General features: G+C 33.9%; 1 long non-coding RNA gene across 2 annotated transcripts; it reads left to right on the forward strand.

The window, feature by feature from the left end:
* Positions 1-1,480: 1,480 nt before the first annotated feature.
* Positions 1,481-20,390, forward strand: LOC131164901 (uncharacterized). Of its 2 annotated transcripts, XR_009139375.1 has the most exons (4): positions 1,481-1,896; positions 12,116-12,249; positions 12,334-12,514; positions 20,203-20,390. It is a non-coding gene; the product is annotated as an uncharacterized LOC131164901 (long non-coding RNA). The 2 variants fall into 2 exon arrangements; XR_009139376.1 differs by lacking the exon at positions 20,203-20,390 and having other exon boundaries at positions 12,062-12,249; positions 12,334-12,718.
* The last annotated feature ends 523 nt before the right edge of the window (positions 20,391-20,913 follow it).

Genomic DNA, 20,913 nt, shown 5'->3' on the forward strand with positions numbered 1-20,913 from the left:
TCATATTTTTTAGATGTCTATAAATACCCCTTCGTTACTCATTTGTTAACTAATGCTATTATTGTAAATCCTCCCAAAGATTTTGTGCTTAAATTTTTTACTCTCTTTCTTTTTTTCTCTTTGAAAAATCTTTTTGAAAGAGAGCATAGATTATTTATCATTTTCTTCTTTGGCAAATTCATTGCTCTAGAAGATTATTGAAGAATCATTCTGGTGGGCATATTTCATAGCATTTGAAAGCACTTACTTTCTCTTAAGTTTTATTTTGAAAAACATTCTTTGAGAGTAAGTATATAGTTTCTCCCACATATTTTTCTTGATAAATATTTTGGGGGAAACTTCATATAGCTTGTGGATATTTGTGTACATCTATTGCAAGATCCAAAGACTCATTTGTATTTGTTTGAAAAAATCTTTTTGAGTAAAAAACCCTAGCTTTCTTGAACAACATTTTTGAATATTATTTTTGAAGAAAGCATTTGGGATTTTAAGATCTTTGAAAGCTTTTATTGTGCATTTATCTTTTTATCAAAGATCGCATACATCTCTTTGGGTAAAAAATATTTGAAAGTAAAACCCTAGGTTCTCCTACACTTTTCATTGAAAAATATTTTGGAGAAATATTTATTTGAATTTAAATATTTGAAGTTTTTATCATATACATTTTTATTCAAAGATTGTAAAAATCAAATTGAGGAAAATACTCGTACTCCACTGAACTTAAACTCATATCATTTGAGAGTGCATTTTAGAGCTTCATATTGTACATCTCTACTTTTGTAGAAGCATATCTTTGTACACAAAATTTCTTATATTTGTATTCCAGGCGTGGTCTGAAGAGGAATACACTGTCCTGTAAAGTGTACCGGTTTGACTCTAGCCTGGTTTGGTGAGCTGAGGAGACTTTACCTTGTAAGAAGAACTGGTTGTGGCTTAGTCCCGTAATTGAGTTGCGGAAACTTCGCCTCGTAAGAGGAAATTAGTTTGGCTCAACTTGGTGAATTGAGCTAAGGAGACTCTGCCTCATAAGGAGAACTGGTTTGACTTTGCCCGTAAGTGAGCCAAGGAGACTCCACCTCGTAAGGAGTATTGTAAATGGCGTCGCTCTGCTCGGTTAAGTGAGCAAATAGTGGAATTCTCTTGCTGGTTAGCTTGAGGCGGGGACGTAGGCTGGATTGGCCAAATCTCGATAAAAATAACTGTGTTATTCTCTTCTCTATACTCTTTACTTTATAGCACTTGCATGTCTATATTTAAACTGTTGAGTATGTTTTAAATATTCGTATATCTCAATATCAGGGGAATTGGTAATTGCTTAGATATATCCTATGTTGCGTTATACTAATTGTGAATTTTGAAATTAGGAATAAAGAGACCTAGAATTTTTTTAAATATTCAATTCATCCCCCTCTTGGAAATATACCATTCACGTCAATTGGTATCAGAGTCTTGTTCCAAAAAGATTAACTGCTTGTGCTAAAGATCGCAATGACTTAATATGATGTATCCCTATTCGACGAGGGGTAGTAATGTGTCAGGCCTATATTATTTTGTGGTGTCGATTACATTATCTGGAAACAAAGGATGAGCATATTTTTTAAATCAATGGACTGGAGGGTCTGGCAGGTGATTGATAAAGAAATTTGTATGCCAATGAATGAAAGTCATCCTAGTTTAATGCATGCAAATTCATATGCCATGGACTTATTATATTGTGCTTTAGATTCTAATATTTTATATGAAATTATGACATGTAAATGTGCGAGAGATATATGGGAGGAGTTAGAAAAGAGATATGGAGTGTCTAAGAAAGAAGAGACCACCACTCCTGAAGAATCATGCTCAAACGATCTAGTAGTGGTGAATCATGGGCTAAGTGCTTTAGACGAGGAGGAGGTATACATATCTAAATCTTCTAGATTAAATGATTCACATGATGTTTATTGTGATGATTCTTGTGTTGAATCCTGTAATATACCATGTAATGAATCATTTGATATCTTTTGTGATAATACTGTTAATGATTCATGCACTGATTCATGTGATAATCTTTGTAGTAAATCTTATGTTAAATCATGTGATAAAATTAAATGTTAAAAGCATGTCTTCCTGCAAACAACTAGAAAATGCTTTATTCAAAATACATAAGATTCTAGTTGGGATGTCTTAAAAGAGAACAGTTTTGAAAAATTTGAATAAAAGGATGGTAAAACAATTAAAAGATATGAAACAATATCATACCACCTTAGAAAAGAAAAAGATTAAGAAAATATTAAAAATTATATGCCTGAAGGGAGAAATTGGAGATGACTCAGGAAGCACACCAAAAGCTACAAGTAAAAAGAATGATTCAAGGAAACCCTTAGAAGTTAAAAGAATTAAATCTTTCAAAAAGGGTTCATCTTATAAATCCTATAGTCACTCTTATGCCTCATCAAATAGAAATAGGAGATATAAGCAAAACTCTTCACATATACATAATACTTGCTTATATTATAAAAAGAAAGGGCACACTAGGTTTACTTGTCTATCTAAAAGTGCCAGAGGCATAGATAAAAAGATGGCATGGGTTGTCATGAAGACAAACCTCTTAGGACCAAAGGAAGAATGGATTCAAATTTAAATTACACAATTATTTAATTCTTCCTTAGATGTTAGGATTAGTTTAATAGGTTGTGATGACTAAAGGCTTAGGAAGTGGTTTGTGCCTAAAATGTTTAATCTTAGTATATGCATCCACTATACTAAATTTTGTATACTAAGAATCTTGGAAAAACATGCCAATACGAAAATTCAAGTAACATATCCAATCCAATCACTTAACGTATCTACATCATAATGATTGGGTAAAATATGAAAATATTGGTAGTAGCATGCTACCCTTGAACTGGACAAGAACGAGTCTATCTCTGCTTGATTAATAACTCTTAATGCTTAATTCATGATTACCTCAAGTTAAGCATATTTTGTCCATCGCACAAAATTGAGTTTCAGGGGTCCATCTCATACTAGACATCATTTTACCCTTAATTGATTTTTAAATATAAAAGCCTAAATCAAAATTTAGTCATCACTCAGGTCATAAGCACTAATGATAATGAATTCCTAATATTCTGAGTGCTTATCATAGGACATCCTTCCATAATCAAAATTAGAGGCATCTACTAATGGTTTCAAGTTTTAATGCCATATTGAAATATTCCCTTTGTGCTTAAAATGCAAAACTCTCTTATTTTGGTTCACCATCTCCTTCATAGGATCTCTTTACTGAATCACGATCATATCTGGTACAGATTCATCTTTTCTTTAGATTGTATCCTTGCTCTACTCGGTGATCATATCTAAAGGGGTACCTTCTAGTTGTAGCTGTTAGGACATATTCGCTAGCATGAAAATATTCTTAATATTGTCTGCTTGTGCTCACTTCTGAATACTCTTCTAAACTTAATAGTAATTTAGATCCTTAAGTGTATTTATCATATACTTCTCTCACAAGCTCTCAAATTTTAATCAAATCCTTTAGAGTTTCGTATCCTTATAATGAAGTTGAATGACTAAGATGATTGCTAGGTTTCAATCTAAATGAAGAAACAAATTTCAAAGAAACCTATGCTCGAAGAATTAAAGTTATACGCCATTCAAACTTGAGCCTCTCACGCATTGAAATTCATAAGAAAAGAGGCAAATGTAGGCTTATGATCTTGAAAAAGTATTGCTAGTGACTTTTTGGTCCTCTAAGCCAAAGCATTCTTAGTCAAGTTTAAATCACTAAAAATCTTAGGACACTTGGCTAAAGAACTTGAAAATTGAAAAGAAGAATAAGACATATGATGGTAGAGTGCATAACTGAGGGGGAACATTTCTCTTTGTGTTCATGGTTTTAAATTAAATACTCTCTTGATTATCTTTTTATGCTCGTATGCCTTGATGAGAATAACACTGCAGCTTACTATCCATAATGCACTAAATGATTAAATATCTTTGATGGATGGTTTATTTGTTGTATGAACTGTTATTGACTACTATTTTTGCATGCTTAATCTGGAACGCCAACTGCATGACTGATGCAGTATTGTGAAATGCTTGCTGGTAGTGAATCTTGGAGTGCATGCTAATTGAACTGAATGCCATCTGCATAGCTGATGTAGTGACGTGAGTTGCATGCTGTTAGTGGATTTAGGTTGTTGCGTGCTTTATGTGGATTACTTGCTGAAAACAACTAGTTTTTGATGGTAAAATGTTCTATTTACAAGTAGCATGCTGCTGAAATTTCATTAAAATTTTTCCAAAAATAATCAAAATCCACAGATCATGTGCTTAAATGATTATGTTTTGGTGCATGCTTGTGTAAACTGCATGATTATTGCATAAATATATGAGTATAGCCTTGTTGGCTATCGTGTGCTAAATTGAATGTAATATGCAGTAAACATGTGATGAACGCTCATAATATATTGCATGTTGAACTTTATTCTAAAGGATGATTGTATATTAAATGGATATCTGAGTTTCATCCTTATCTGAAAATGCATGTGTGTATAGGGAAGCTGAGCTTCATTCTTAGAGCACAAAGGACTCATATGAATCACTTTCATTTTTTGAATATTGAGGATCTTCTAAAAGCCCTAAACATTATATCCAGTTCTTAAAAGTCTATAAATAGATATGGATTGTTCTCGGTTTTGAGCTTTATAGTGATGCCTTAATATTTCTTCTCTGATGCATCTGTAATTTATAGGAAGACTATACTGGTTATGTAATAAAATTGGTTAATAAATATCCAGTATAGTTGTTTCAAGAAGTTTAAAAAATGATTGCTTACTGCTTGGCATTCTCAATGAAATCAGTCTTTATTAAGTACAAGCAGTTATTGCATCTAAGCTAGTATTCAAATTTATAGGAGGAGCTTTTGAACTTACATTTCTATCTTGTTGTGCTCACCCATTCTTGTGCTTAGATGTCTATTGAACATAATGTGGCATGTGCATTAAAGTATGATGATTTTGTTGAATATCTTAAGTTAAAACAATATTGTTTGCCAATATTTTTAAATTTGCCATATGATCCTTTTTTTAAATTTTCTGATATCTTTGAATCTATATGGTTGTATTTTTCTGGTCATACTGTGAGTTATTCTTAAATGCTTACCAAGAAAATGTTCGCTTGCTTAAGTTTTTTATTAAAATTTCTTTTCCAGCAAGCATCTTTTCTAGTATTCTTTGATAACATCAAAAAGGGGAAATATTTTTTTAATGCTTTATGACAAGAAATACTTTCAAAACTAAAATTCTTTGTATCTTGCCTTATTGTTTATATATATTCTTAATTGACTCATTGATTATATATGAAAATTCGTGCGAACCGTTAGACTAAATTTATACTCAAACCTATATTTGCTATCATATGCTGTGTGCTTTGAACTCAAATCCTACACGAGTCTTATGTAGTGATTGAATTGAAATGGTTTGTGAATATTTCTAGTCTAACCATATTTAACATGTCATTATAATTACATATGGTCAGTTACTATGTTTTTATGTGTAAAATTGCATTTTTTTTAAACAAGCTATAAATTTTTTTGCTTAGTTGTTGAGTTTAAAAGGGGGAGTTCTCTTAACCTAAGTTTGTTTAAATGCTAAAATTGTTTTCTACTTAGGTTAGTTTTTTTGTTGATGCTAAAAGGGGGAGAATTTTGTGAGTAAAATGATATAATTTTATGAGCAATATAATAAATGCCTTAATGCAAAAGAGGGAAGAATTTTTTTGAAAGGGGAAAATTTTTTAAAGGAAAATTTTTTAAATGGGGTAAATATCTGAGCTTTAATATGTTTTAATGCTAAAACTAAATGCATGGTTATTTGACATGTTTTCTGTCTTTTGATATGCGTGAACTACATTGCTTATCTTTTAAGTTATGTATATTGTTAGGGGGAGCCTTTTCAGGCTTAACTCATTATGCTCTTATGTGTTTGTCATCATAAAAAATGGGGAGATTGTTGACTTTTTGAGTCCGATCCTTATTTTAATGTTGACAAAACATAAGTATCTTATGTGTATTTTTAAGTGCTTGAGCAGATTTACATTTTAGCACACACATAAAGGAAAGAAAATGGAAGCCATGAAGAACTTAAAGCTTATACTCTTGGCATATTCCATTGAGGATTGAAGAGCAAAGAAGAAAGAATACATATTTATTTCAGTTGTAATTGCATGTAGTTTAGGAATTCCTGTAATATTGCATGCTCTGCATGATGTGGTTAAATGCTCAGAATGACCATAGACAGACCTTAGGGGGACCTAAACTTTAATAAAAAAATCATTTTCATAAAAGTTAAAATCATACAAGGGTTTTGTACTAGCTTTAGGATCAAAATCAGGGCAAAAACATAAGTGTTCAAAGACCTCGGTCGACCGACCCTTACTGGTTCAAACTAGCTTAGTCAACCGACCATGCCCTAGGTCAGAAGTCAAAGTTTGACAAAACTTAGTTGACCGACCATCTTTTTAATTAAGTTTCCACAATCGACCAACCTTAAAACTTGGCAAATTTGTATTCCTCAGCCGACCGGCATTTTTAGAACAAAATGACCCTAGTCGACCGACACTGTTCACTTAGCTAACCGGCTCTTGTGGACAGCCGACCAAACCTATGAAGGGTGAAAAATCGCCCGAGGTCAGCCGACCAGTCATTCCCTTAGTCGACTGAACCCCATTGACCTTTTTGAAAATAAGCTTAGGTCATCCGACCGATGAAGTCCTCAGTCGATCGACCCTCTCGGGTTGCCCAATTTTTTAGTACTAAAATGTGTTTAATTTTTAATTAAACAAATTTAAAATACCCTTTGTGTCCCCAAACGGTCATATTTTTTAGATGTCTATAAATACCCCTTCATTACTCATTTTTTAACTAAGGCTATTTGATGGGTGGAATAAATTAAAATAATTTAGCACTTCTTAACTTTAAATTTTGGCATAATTTTATTTAATTTTTACCGATTTTAGGTCTCACTGTGTTTTGATTTTATTGCAGATTTGAAGAAAAAGAAAGAAAATTTTTGGAAATTAAATCCAGAATTAAAAATGTGGGAGAAGTCGTGCACTACACAAGGAGACGTCACATGCACTACGCAGGTCGTGAACATGAAGAGGTGTCGTGTACATGAGTTATTAAATAATCGTGGGCTTGTGCGTGGGCCAAAATGAGAAGAGCAATTTTGGACATTTAAAGAGAAATCAAAAAAAGAAAAATATATGTGTGCGCGCGTGCGCACACGTTTACATAAGTTGTTAAATAAGTGGGCTAGTGCATGCAAATTAAACCAATTTTAAAAAGTCAAATGTGTGTGTGTGTGTGTGCGCGCGCGTGCATGCGTGCGTGCTATGTACTTGAGTTATTAAATAAGTGGGCTGGTGCATGCAAGTTAAACTAATTTTGAAAAGTCAGAATCTGTGGGCTGCATTTAGATGGAAAATTAGTGGGCTGCAGGCAATTTAAATGGAGAACTGGGCTTGCCATGCGTGTGGATCTTTGAAGGAGACGGGTTGGAGAAAAAAAAAAGAAGAAAAAAAGCTGGGTCTTGATGTGACCCGACAATGCAAGAATTAAATGGGAGGCTCTAAGTGCACAAGGGATGCGCTGGAGGTAGGGTTCCAAGGGGGCATACGTTGGGTTCAATTGGAGACGGATAGGTGCACTGGGGCTTTTAAAGGAAAGGAATAGGGTTTCACTTTGTAGATAGGGGAGGCCGCACCACACACAGGGGGGGTTATGAATAATAATTTTTTGTGAGATATAGCGGAGGCCGAACTTGGGGAGGCACACACATAGGAAGAGAAAGGAGCTATCTTTTTGGGATTTTTAGTGGGAGACATACAAAGGAGGATGAATAGAGGAAAGCTGTCTTTTGGTTTTCTTTAGGGGTGCTGTGCAGATACAACACACGAACAGTAAGTGTGGTTGGTGATACACTGAAAAATTAATATCTTTTCGGGAACCGGAAAGACAAACAATGGCGGTGCTTGGGGTGTTCATGGTGCGCGACGGCGGTGTTGTGGGTGTTGTTTTGTCTTCTACTTTCTAAATAAAAGAAAACATGGTGAAATCGTTTATGTTTGATTTAATTTTCAACATGAACTAATTTTTGTATTCTAGGAAAACGATGTAACCTAGTTTTAAACTATGCTTGCCTTTCGATACTAATCTGAAGTAGTTTTCTTTAATGTTTGTCTGAGTTATTCTGCGCTTAATGCTTTTAATTAACTGACCATTAATTAGATGATGTTGGTTTTGTGATTTGCTATCGAAAGGGGGAATAATAGGATAGATCTTGGATAATTCAATGTAGGTGAATATAGAGATCGAAAGACTTATATGAACTTATGTAGCATAAAAAAATCGAGGGTCTTATTGTGTTCTTGTGTTATTAATTTGCATATTCTTATGTTAAATAATAAACAAGAATAGGTTCTGATTGACCATCGAAAGAGGCTTTTGGAAAAATTAGAGATTTGCTAACAAACAGAGAAAACAAAATTGAATTAGCTAGATGAGTGAAGTATAGTGAGAAACTAGGTGAAATCGGTTTCTTAGAAGTTTTCACCCTCATTAATTTGATACGTGGCAACCATTTTTATTTTTCCTTGAATAGTTTATTTAAAGTAGCCTTATTTTAATTTTGCATTCTACAATTATTAATCTTTCTAAATAAAATCAAGATTAGTATAATTGTGATACTTGGTAAAATTAAGACATCAATCTCTGAGTATGATACTCCTCACATCACTATATTATAAAACTACGATACTGTACACTTGTAGTTTTGCACCGATAACTGTTATTGTAAATCCTCCCAAAGTTTTGTGCTTAAATTTTTTACTTTCTTTCTCTTTTTCTCTTTGAAGAATCTTTTTGAAAGGGAGCATATATTATTTATTACTTTCTTCTTTAGTAAATTCATTGCTCTAGAAGATTGTTGAAGAATCATTCTGGTGGGCATATTTCATAGCATTTGAAAGCACTTACTTTCTTTTAAGCTTTATTTTGAAAATCATTCTTTGAGAGTAAGTATATAGTTTCTCTCACATATGTTTTTTTGATAAATATTTTGGGGGAAACTTCATATAGCTTGTGGATATTTGTGCACATCTATTGTAAGATCCAAAGGCTCATTTGTGTTTGTTTGCAAAAATATTTTTGAGCCAAAAACCCTAACTTTCTTGAACAACATTTTTGAATATTATTTTTGAAGAAAGCATTTGGAATTTTAAGATCTTTGAAAGCACTTTTATTCTACATTTATCTTTTTATCAAAAGATCGCATACATCTCTTTGGGTAAAAATTATTGGAAAGTAAAACTTTAGGTTCTCTTACACTTTTCATTGAAAAATAATTTGGAAAAATATTTATTTGGGTTTAAATCTTTGAAGTTTTTATCATATACATTTTTATTCAAAGATTGCAAAAATCATATTGAGAAAAATACCCATACTCCATTGAACTTAAACTCATATAATTTGAAAGTGCATTTTAGAGCTTCATATTGTACATATTTGCTTTTGCAAAAGCATATCTTTGTACAAAAAATTTATAATCTTTGTATTCCAAGCGTGGCCTGAAGAGGAATACACCATCCTGTAAGGTGTACCAGTTTGGCTCTAACTTGGTTAGGTGAGCTGAGGAGATTCCGCCTCGTAAGGAGAACTGGTTGTGGCTCGGTCCCGTAATTGAGTTGACGAAACTTTGCCTCGTAAGGAGAAATTAGTTTGACTCAGCCTGGTGATTTGAGCTGAGGAGACTCCGCCTCATAAGGAGAACTATTTTGGCTTTACTCGTAAGTGAGCCGAGGAGACTTCACCTCGTAAGGAGTATTGTAAATGGCGTCGCTCTGCTCTATTAAGTGAGCAAATAGTGGAATCCTCTTGCTTGTTAGCTTGAGATGTGGACGTAAGCTGGATTGGCCGAATCTCGATAAAAATAACTGTGTTATTCTCTTCCCTATACTCTTTACTTTCCAGCACTTGCATGTCTATATTTAAACTGTTGTGTATGTTTTAAATATTCATATATCTCAATATCTAGGGAATTGGTAATTGCTTAGATAGACGCTAGGTTGCGTTATACTGATTGTGAATTTTGAAATTAGGAAAAAAGTGACATAAAATTGTTTAAATATCCAATTCACTTATCTTATTGGGAATACACCATTCACATCAAAAGGTAGTTGAACAAAGATTAAGACTAGAAACGAAGGTCTTAGAAAATCAATTTGGTTTTATGCTTGGGAGATTGGCCACAGAAGCTATATATTTTTTTAAGAAGATTGATGGAAAAGTTTAGGGAAAAGAAGATGAACTTGCATATGGAATTTATTGACTTAGAGAAAGTATATGATAGGAGGTACCTAGGGAAGTTCTATGGTGGGTTTTAGAGAAAAAAAAAAGTGTCTGTAGTGGGTATATTGATGTTAGGATACGTACGACGAAGTAATGATTAGTGTAAGGACTATAAATGGAGAAACTGGAGAATTTTCAATCACCATAGGTGCACATCAAGGATCCGCTCCAAGCTCTTATCTTTTTAGTTTATTGATGGACCAACTAACTAAGAGCATTCAAAATGAGGTTTCATAGTGTATGTTGTTTGTAGATGATATTTTATTGATTGATGAATTTAAGGGTGGACTAGAGACTAAGTTAGAATTATGGAGAGAAACTTTCGAATCTAGAGGTTTTAGGTAGAAATAAGACAGAATATATGAAATGTAATTTCAGTAATGGTAGGAGAAATGTTGGAGACAAAGTTAAACTTGATGATGAAATAAATAGCACTTGTAGATTTTGATACCTTGGATCTATTATGCAAGTTGAAGGTGAAATTGAAGATGATGTAAAACATAGAGTTAAAGCAAGTTGGGTAAAATAGAAAAGTGCTTTGACTGTGCTTTGTGATTGTAGAATACCCTTAAAATTAAGAGGGAGGTTTTATAAGACAATGCTATAAGACCAACTATGCTATATGGATTGGAATGTTGGGTGGCGAAGAAACAAAATATCCAAAAAGTAAAAGTTGTTGAGATGAGAATGTTTAGATGGATGAGCGGTATAACATTGAAAGATAAATTAAGGAATGAACATATTTGCGGTAAGTTAGGTGTAACTCCTATAAAAGATAAGATAAGGGAGAGACGACTCAGATGGTTTGGGTATTTGCAACATAGACCATATAGTGTGCTAGTGAGGAAGAGTTAGTTACTATAGGGGACAATTGAAAGGGTAGGGGTAGACCTAAAATAATTTAAAATGAGATAGTAAGGATTTAATAGCCCTGAATTTGTTAAAAGAAATGGTCCATAATCGCATAAATTGGTGGAAAAGGTTTCATATAGCATGTTTGTGCTCTGTGTTGTGTGTGCGTGTTTTTTTTTTCGTTCTTCTTCTTCTTTTAATCCTAAACTTCAATTTTTCCTCATAGAGATCAGTTTTCAAGGTTGAACACTTGAAATCAAATCAGCTTCTACAGTTCTGAACTTTGTAATTTTTTCACTTACAAGTCAACTGTGTTAAGTTTCCTTTATTCGTTCTAAGTTCTTGATTTTCTGCTTTCGATAAAGCATAATTTTTCATATTTAAAATAAGGTTTATAAAATTAGTAACTGCATATTAGGTTTATAAAATTATAACACTATATGTGTGTGTCACAAAGGTGTTCAATTCCAATAAAAGGTAAACGACCAATAGGCTGCTTCATCTTTTGCTTTTTACATTTTTTTTTTTGATTTCTTGCAATTTATATGGTAATGGTGAGGTTGAAATTGTAATTTCTTTGGAGCCTATGTTAAGATCTATATATTTTCTATTCTTGTATGGATTATGATAAAGATTATCAATTCCAATTCCAATCTTAGCTAAAAGAGCCTCAAGGTTAGTTCTTATTCTTTATATAATTGTGTTCATTAACTCTTGCTCAGTTATCCAGTTTACTAAAGCCTTCTGGACTTTCCTACTACGGAATTCTATAGTCTGCCTATGGAGCTAATTCATTATTGCATTTTTATCTATCAGGCGCTGGCGCACCAACTGCATTAATTTGATGTAGAGAAATATTGCTTGCTGCAGGAGACTTGTAGATTTCATTTTTTTAGTTGTTCTAAGCCACGATATTCAGAGAAAATTTGACTTGGTTTTCACAAGAAGCCAAGTGACGGAAAGACAAAAATGCTTGCTGCTAACTATGTAGACAGCAACTGGAGGTGGGTTTTTTATTTTTCTCTCTTTAGTTGCAAAATACTGCTGCAATGTTTTATTTCAAATAAAATGCGAACAATTTTTTGCAGAACTGTTTAGACTATCAACCAAGAGGTTTTTCCTGAAATGCTGTGAGACTCAACAGTATGAAACAAGCCAAACAACTATAAGATGTCAGACCAATTATATTTCTATGCCAATTTAATGGATGCTCGAGTGTTGCCATCAGTTACATGCAGTCTGTTTCCAAGGGTACCTATTGGGCCTCAAGTAAGTATTGACATTGGCTCCATTAGCTCTGAACATACTTATCAGCACGGTTGATATACATTGTCATTAGATATTGGGCCTTGCATGTATAGATCACAGCATTCACTTTTTTTTCCCCCTTCATATTTTGACTTCCATTCACCATTAAAGAATACTGTGTCTAATTTCCTCGATAGGTGCATGGCCTCGTCTCTTGTTAGGCTATATGAAACGAGTCCCATTGAATCCTATGTCTAACAAGTCCAAGTCATTTGTAGTGGCTTGTAATTTCCAAGTCTTCGCTGAGGAACACTCCTGCTCCTTTGTTCATCCATCTCCCAAATTTCATTAAAATACCTTAAAAAAACAAACCCAATGGATTTATTTCTGGAAATTTTGAAAATAATATTTTTTTATTTAAATACTTTTTAAAATGACGCGTTTGGAAAATATTTCCAAACTAATGCACTTCGAGAGATTAAAGGACTGACACTTGACTTTTAAACAAAACTTAAGGGGACTGACACTTAAGCTGATTTCAAAATTTTAAAAAGATTGAGGGACCGCCCCTGAAGTTCGATTTTTTTTAAAAATCGAAGGGATAGTCGAGCCCTTGTTGTGGGGTACAATGCTCTTCACAGGTGATCATGGGACAGGGAGCTGAAGACCCAGTTTTTGCCCATTGGAGAAGGGTGTGATGGTGGCGAGAGTCAGTGGCATATCCAGAAATTCTTTTTAGTGGAGGCAGAAAAATACACAAATAATAAAATGTAAAATATTTGTTCATATTTTTCAAAATTTATAATAAAAAAAATACATACATTCTTATTTAACACTTGTAATAGTTGTTTCAAATAATAATATTTACCACAAAACTTTATTCTTTTTATATTTGCTGCTTTTAAGAATTGGACAAATATTTTCAGTAATGTCATCGTCCGAATACTTTCAAAATTTCAATAGGGACACTTGTCCCCATGGATATACGCGATTTTCCACTGATAAAAGTAGCTGCAATGGGGGAGGATTAATGACATGGTTGGAAGTCGCAATTGAAGGTATTTGGAAGTTGATCCTAGTATGGGGTTTAAATGCTTAGTTATCATGTCTAATTTGAAGGCTAATAAATTAGTCTTTGGTATTGGAGGTTGACTTTAGGTTTTGATGCTTTCTTCCTTAAAGATACCTTGTATGATGTGTGTGATTTTATTTGCCAAGTGAGCTAGAGTATATTTTCCTAAATCTTGTCTTGAATTTAGTTAGCATGGTTTTTCATTGGACAGTCGGACATTGCATGCATGTATGGTTTCTATATAAAAGGTGAGGTTTAATTGCCATATGTGTAGATTGAGTGAGTTCAAGCCCAAAAGAGGAAATTTGTAGAAGGGGTTTACCCTTGAGTTTTACCTCCTATATGCATTTTCTTTCTTTGCCTGTATTGTAACTTGATCAAAATAATAGAATGCAATTTACCATCTCGCTTTTTGATTTTTTGAGAGCATTAGATGCATATTTAAGCTTGGGACAGTCCATCAAGTTTTGATCTTAATTTTTTTTTTCTTAAAAATTTTACCTAAACTTGAGTGATGGTCCTTCCAATTTTGTCTGAATATATATATATATATTCAAATTTTTTTGACAAAACTCAAGTTTCAGTCCCTTGAGTTTTGCTTAGATGCTGAATTTCAATCCCTCGAATTTTCCAAGTGCGTGTTTGAGAAATAATTTTTTATGCATAAACCTTTCACTTTGTCTAATAGGAGGAACCTCCTCTGCTGAACACAAATTTTGAATGATTCTGTGATATTAATTACACTGTTAGCTACTGACTTTGTCATCTACTTTCAAGCTGGTCATTAAATTTCAATTTTTGAAATGGAGTCAATAAATATTGTATTGGTACCCCTTTCTTTGATGAACAACTAATAAACATAAAAAAAAAGCATATATGGTGCCTGGCTCAATTTTTGAGCCTCGTTAATCCTCTCCAAGTCCCTTTTTTATTTTTTTCCTCCCTTCACTCTTCCTTTCTCTTTCTTCATGCATGTATTCTAATTTTATCAATCAAGCTTACTTCATAATTGGATAAGTCTGCGGTAGTCTTCACAAGATTTTTCATGTTCGCCTTAATCCATTTCTAATTATCAGTCATGTTTAATATGGATCCGCCGTTGTAATTTTTGCATTCTTATTATTCTCTGTCGTCACAATTTTCTATCTCATGAAGTTGTGAGTTCCTCTGTCTCTCTCTCTCTCTCTAATTATGTGTTTGTTTTAATTAGACGTATGACTTAAAATAAGGCCTAAAAATAATTGTGTTCTAATAGAGATTTAGCAGATGTTGGGCTTGATGAAGATACATATACACATATTAAATTACTCGTATGCTTGATTTAGTGAGTCGAAATGCTTCAAATGGTTTTTAATTAGTATTTTTAGTAGTTTAAGCATTTGGTATTTGTTTGTGGTTGATAAACACTAAATTGTACTTTTATTATTACTTTTTTTAGTGGTATAATTTTTTGTAGTTGGTGGTTGCCAAGAGCTAATAAAATCTCAAAAATTAGGTATTAATAATAGCTCCCCATGGTAACTTTTTTGGAATTAATGTAGTCTCAAGAGGGAGGTGAATTGGGTTTTAAAAGCTTTTTGACTAATTTAACCATTTCGCCGATTCACCACAGATTATATCCCATTCAAAGTACATGCGTATTTGTAGAATAACTTTAGTAGTGAACACAAATATACACGTATGCAGTAAATCTTATTTAAATTAAATGTGTATACAGATGATTATAACAATGAATATAAATATGCATACACGTGCATAAAGTGCAGGAATTTAAATAAGATAGAGAGAGAGAGAGAGAGAGAGAGAGAGAGAGAGAGAGAGAGAGAGAGAGAAATTTGTTATCAAGGTTCGGCCAAACTAGCCTACATTCTCGCTTTGGGCATACCTCCAAGAATACAACTATTCCTGCTTATTTAACGGGTGGAGCAGAAACCGTTTACAACTTTCTCCCCTTATTAGGCGAGGAATACCCCGGGTCACATTACAGGGTTGACTCCAACCTACAGACCTCTTCTTACGGGGCGAGGAATACTCCAGCTCAATTACCAGGCTGAGCCGAACTGGTCTCCCTTACGGGGTGGAGACTTCCCAATTCAATTATAAGCTGAATTGTTAGCTTTGGTGTATTCCCAAGAGAGGGGGGGGGGGGTGAATTGGAATTTTAAAACTTATTCTTAGGTTAAATCAGAGGTTAGCAGTTTTTCACAACCTAGGGTCTTTCTATAAAATTCCAAATGTGCAGATAAAAATAATATGTGAAAATTTAAATCATGCGCAGCATTCACTGACAATTGAAGAATAATATACACATGTAGTAAATAAATTGCGGTAAAATAAAGTGCACACACGATATGTTATCGGGGTTCGACCAACTGTACCTACGTCCCCACCTCTAGTTTGTAAGCCCGAGGGTTCCATTAATGCTCACTTAACGGGTGGAGCGATATCGGTTACAATTAGGTCAATTAGTGGGGCTGACCTCAATCTAAACACACCTTAATAGGGTGGTGCACCTAACTTTCCTAACTGGGTCTAAGCCAATATAGAACTATTTATCAGGGCTAGTCTCCCACTTTAGGCCCATGCTTGGAATACAATGAATATGAAAATTTTGCGTACAAGGAAATGCTTCTTACACAAGTAGATATGTACCACTACGCACAATATCACAAATCAATGCACACTACCAAATGATAAGATATGATAAGCTTAATATAGTCTTAGTGTCTACTTTTAAGATTAATGCCAATAATCCAATCAGTACATGAGAGTGTAAGTGATAGGATCTTTGTGTCAAAATAATATCCTCAATCACAATGCACTAGCAAAGATCATAAGTAAAATATTTCAACAAAAGTTTTTCTCAATATAAACCACTAGAGATATTCAAACAATGGTTTGTAAAATATTTATTAGATCTTTGTAATAAAATGATAATCTCAATCAAAAGGTATAGCAACAAAGATCTTTTACCACTCAAGCAAATATCTCAAAATAAAATTTTCAAAGACAAGCACAGGAGATATTTTTGAAAATGATGTATAAAATATTTTTAGCAATCAAAATCTAATATGAACTCCTTGAGTATTGCAATGACAATGCAAAACTCAAAAACTCAATGAAATATTTCTAAGGAAGACTTATTAACAAAGTCTCCTAAAGAAACTTGAAGCTTTGCCCTCTAATAAAATAACCTTAATCAATCAATAACAAGAGACAGCTTAAGCCTTTGAAATGAACACTCAAACACACTTACAAAAAGATTTAAGCAATAAAATCCAATAAGAATGAGTGTAGGAGGCTTAAAAATGGAAATAAAATTTTTTGAATTTCAGAGGATTTTTGCTAATCAAGATTGCTAATCTTGGACTAACCGTCCAGGACACATAGGATATTATTAGGATTTTTTTTAAAACATTTTAACACAATTAACCCTATTTAAAAAATTTAATTGCAATAAAAAAATTTTCCAACCCGAGAGCACCGGTCGACCAAACTTGAGGTTCGGTTGACCAAGTGACAAAGTTTGGTCGACCGGGAGAAATTTGAACTGAGATTTCGGTCGACCAGAGTAAGGGTCCTAAGGGTGATTTTTCCATTTCCGCGTGGCTTGGTCGACTAGGTGATTTTGAACTGGGCAGTTGGATTCTCCCAAGTGGGGGTTCGGTAGACCAATGTGTTGCTCGTATATTTCTGGTTGGTCGACCAGGGAGTCAAACGTTGACTCAGTGGGAGTTCCATCGACCAAGTTATATGAAGTTGGCAAGGTATGGTCGACCGAGTTATGGTCAAACTGTTGACTGCTGATGGGTTTGGTCGACCGAACATGCATTTTTAATGCATTTTGGTTCCAACTTCCTTATACAATCACCCTATTCATATAAGCATATATGTTTATGCATGCATGTGGATCCTAGGGTCATTCTAGGACTTTTTGAGCTTATCTCTCATATCATGCATGTAATGCATTTGATTATTATAAACCAATTTTCTTATATTTACTATTACAGACCCGCAATACATAAGATGAAATTAAAGTACAACATAAATATGGTCTTTGGGGCCTTCAACCTCTACTTCTTGTGCCATCATTTTGATTTGCCAATTATATACCTGTACATATCCTTAAATAGTCGTCAAATACAACAGGTATTTGTCATTATCAAAATTGGGTGTAATCTATAAGGTCAACATTCTCTCCCTTTTTGATGATGACAAATACACCATGCAAAAAATGGGTATAGCCTTAGAAGGCTCCTCCTAGCAGTATGCATTATGTAAAAGTTTGTCAATGCAAATAATTTTTCGTAAGTGCAACCCAATTTTTGCCTCTCTTATCCATCTTCCCCTTTTGGCAATAGTTAAAAAGGTAATGAAAGTAATAGACGTAGGCAATGAGTATAAATCATTAGTATACACGATAAGTTTGGAAAATTTAAAATATTTCGGCAACATGCCATTTGAAAATAGGACATTTCCAAAAAAAAAAATAAAAAAAATCCTGTATAAAAATGACCTGTTTTGAGTTTTTAAGATCTAACAGTTTATCTACAACTACTCAACTCAAACAGTTCTAGTATGCTCAATACATAAAACATAAATATAATCATCATCATGCAGTAGATATGAGAATTGTGCATTGCAAGACATAACCAACTTCATAAAGTCCAAGCCAATGAAAGATTCTAATTGTTATATTAATTGTTAGACTTTAAAATTATTAGACAGCTCCCCCTAAGTTTATGTAAACTATGAAATATCTAGGAAGCATCTCTACTATGCATGAAACCTAGTTCACGTCTAATTTGTATGAACCTATCTTCCGGAAGTGGTTTAGTGAAAATATCTGCCCACTGCTCGCTAGTGCATACAAACTCAAGAGCCACATCTCCTTTCTGCACATAATCACGAAGGAAATGATGTCTAATCTCAGTGTGTTTAGTTCGTGAATGTGAGATAGGATTCTTTGAAATGTTGATTGCACTAGTATTATCACATTTAATCGGTATTGTATCGTAATGCAACCTAAAATCCATAAGCTGTTGTTTCATATAAAGAGTTTGAGCACAACAAATTCCAGTCACGATATATTCTGCTTCTGTTGAAGATAAAACAACTGAGTTTCTTTTCTTGGAGAACCAATAAATGAGAGATTGTCCTAAATAGTGACAAGTGCCGCTAGTACTTTTCCTATCAACCTTACTACCAGCAAAGTCAGCATCAGTATGACTCACAATCTCAAAGGTAGTATGCTTAGGGGTACCATAAGCCTAACTCTATGGTTCCAACTAGATACCTTAAGTATTTGTTTAACTGCTAATAGATAAGATTCCTTAGGAGCGGCTTGAAACCTAGCACACATGCACACACTAAACATAATGTAGGGTCGACTAACAATGAGATATAGAAGACTTCCAATCATGTCACAATACAATTTCACATCAAGTGGGATTCCTTGCTCATCTTTGTCAAGTTTGATGGAAGAACTCATAGGAGTACCAAGAATTTTATTATCTTCCATATTAAATTTTTTTAGCAAGTCCTAACATATTTAGATTGACATATAAAAGTTCCATATTTAGCTTGTTTAATTTGCAACCCTAAAAAGAAACTAAGCTCACCCGTCATGCTCATTTCAAATTCACTTTGCATGCATTTTGCAAACTCATTGCACAACTTATCATTGGTTGCTTCAAAAATGATATCATCAACATAAATTTGAACAATAAGCATATTGTCATTTTTGGATTTGATGAAAAGTGTAGTGTCAATCTTGCCACGAGTGAACTCATTTTCTAGTAGAAACCCACTAAGCCTCTTATACCAAGCTCTAGGAGCTTGTTTCAATTCTTACAATGCCTTAAACAACCTGTATACATGATCTGGATATTTATGATTTTCAAAACTGGGCGGTTGTTCTACATGTACTTCTTCATTAATATAGCAATTTAGAAAAGCTCTTTTAACATCTATTTGAAAAAAATTAAAATTTTTAAAAGCGGCATAAGCAAGTAGCATACGAATGACTTCCATCCTAGCAATGGGAGCACAGGTTTCATCAAAATCAATTCCCTCTTCTTGATTATAACCCTGGGCAACTAGTCTAGCCTTATTCCTAGTTACTACCCCATTCGCATCTTTCTTATTTCTATATACCCATTTGGTCCTAATAATTATATGATCACTTGGCCTAGGAACTAGGGTCCATACTTTGCTTCTTTCAAATTGATTAAGTTCTTCTTGCATGGACATTACCCAAGACTCATCCTCTATTACTTCTTTAATATTTTTAGGTTCTTCTTGGGACAAGAAAACATAATGACTCACTAGGTTCTTCAAGGAAGATCTTGTGGCTACACCATGAGATGGTTCACCTATGATTTGATCTATAGGATGATTCCTAATGAATTTCCGATCTCTAGGCAACTTTTGAACTTTATTTTCATTGTCATTATCTTCAGATGATTTATCATTTATTTCTGAATTTTCACTTGCATTGTTTTCAATAGATAACTTGTCTAAACATTTTCTAGTGTCAATATCATCTTTATCATCTTTGTTGACCTTATAGGTCACGTCTAATTTTGATTATAACAAATACTCATTATATCTAATGAGTGTTTGAGTCTTCGTGCAGGAACCTTAAAATTGCCAAGATCGAGATGAGCACAAAGAGAAAGTGAAGTTGAAGACTTAATTTCTATTTGTATTGTATTTCATATTTATTCAAAGGTCTGTAATAGTAATTAGGGTCTTTGTTTGTAATAAGAACACACTTCACATGCATGATTTATTACGTAAACTTAAACAAATCGTAAACTAAAAGTGATCTTAGAAAGACCTTAGGGTTTACCCTTCGGTCGATCGACACCGGACTTTTTCGGTGTCTTTAATTGGACATAAATGATCCTAGGACACACACCATTGCACCTATGAATGTTAGACACTTGAATAGGGTTTGTGTGATTCAAAACAGGACCAAAATGCACACATTGTGCACTTTCGGTCGACCGACCTTGGCAGTTCATTCTGCCTCGGTCGACCGAAACTGGTCTGTGTCAACAGTTGACCAAGGTCCCGGTCGACCGAACCAGTGTAGTTCGAACCCTCAGGTCTATTGAAACCTTCAGAGGTCAACAAATTGACCATCTAGTCGACTGAGCCAAATTTGTATTGCAACTACTTGGTTGACCGAGGGTCCTCGGGAGACATCCCAACTGTCTGGTCGACCGAACCATTTAGTTCAAAATGGCCTGGTCGACCAAACCTCGATAAAATGGAAAATCGCCATTCAGACATGCACTTTTGGTCGACCGAGTCTCCAGTTCATAAGTGTCCTGATCGACCG

Source organism: Malania oleifera, chromosome 9 (genome assembly GCF_029873635.1).
Source record: "Malania oleifera isolate guangnan ecotype guangnan chromosome 9, ASM2987363v1, whole genome shotgun sequence".
Lineage (NCBI taxonomy): Eukaryota > Viridiplantae > Streptophyta > Magnoliopsida > Santalales > Ximeniaceae > Malania > Malania oleifera.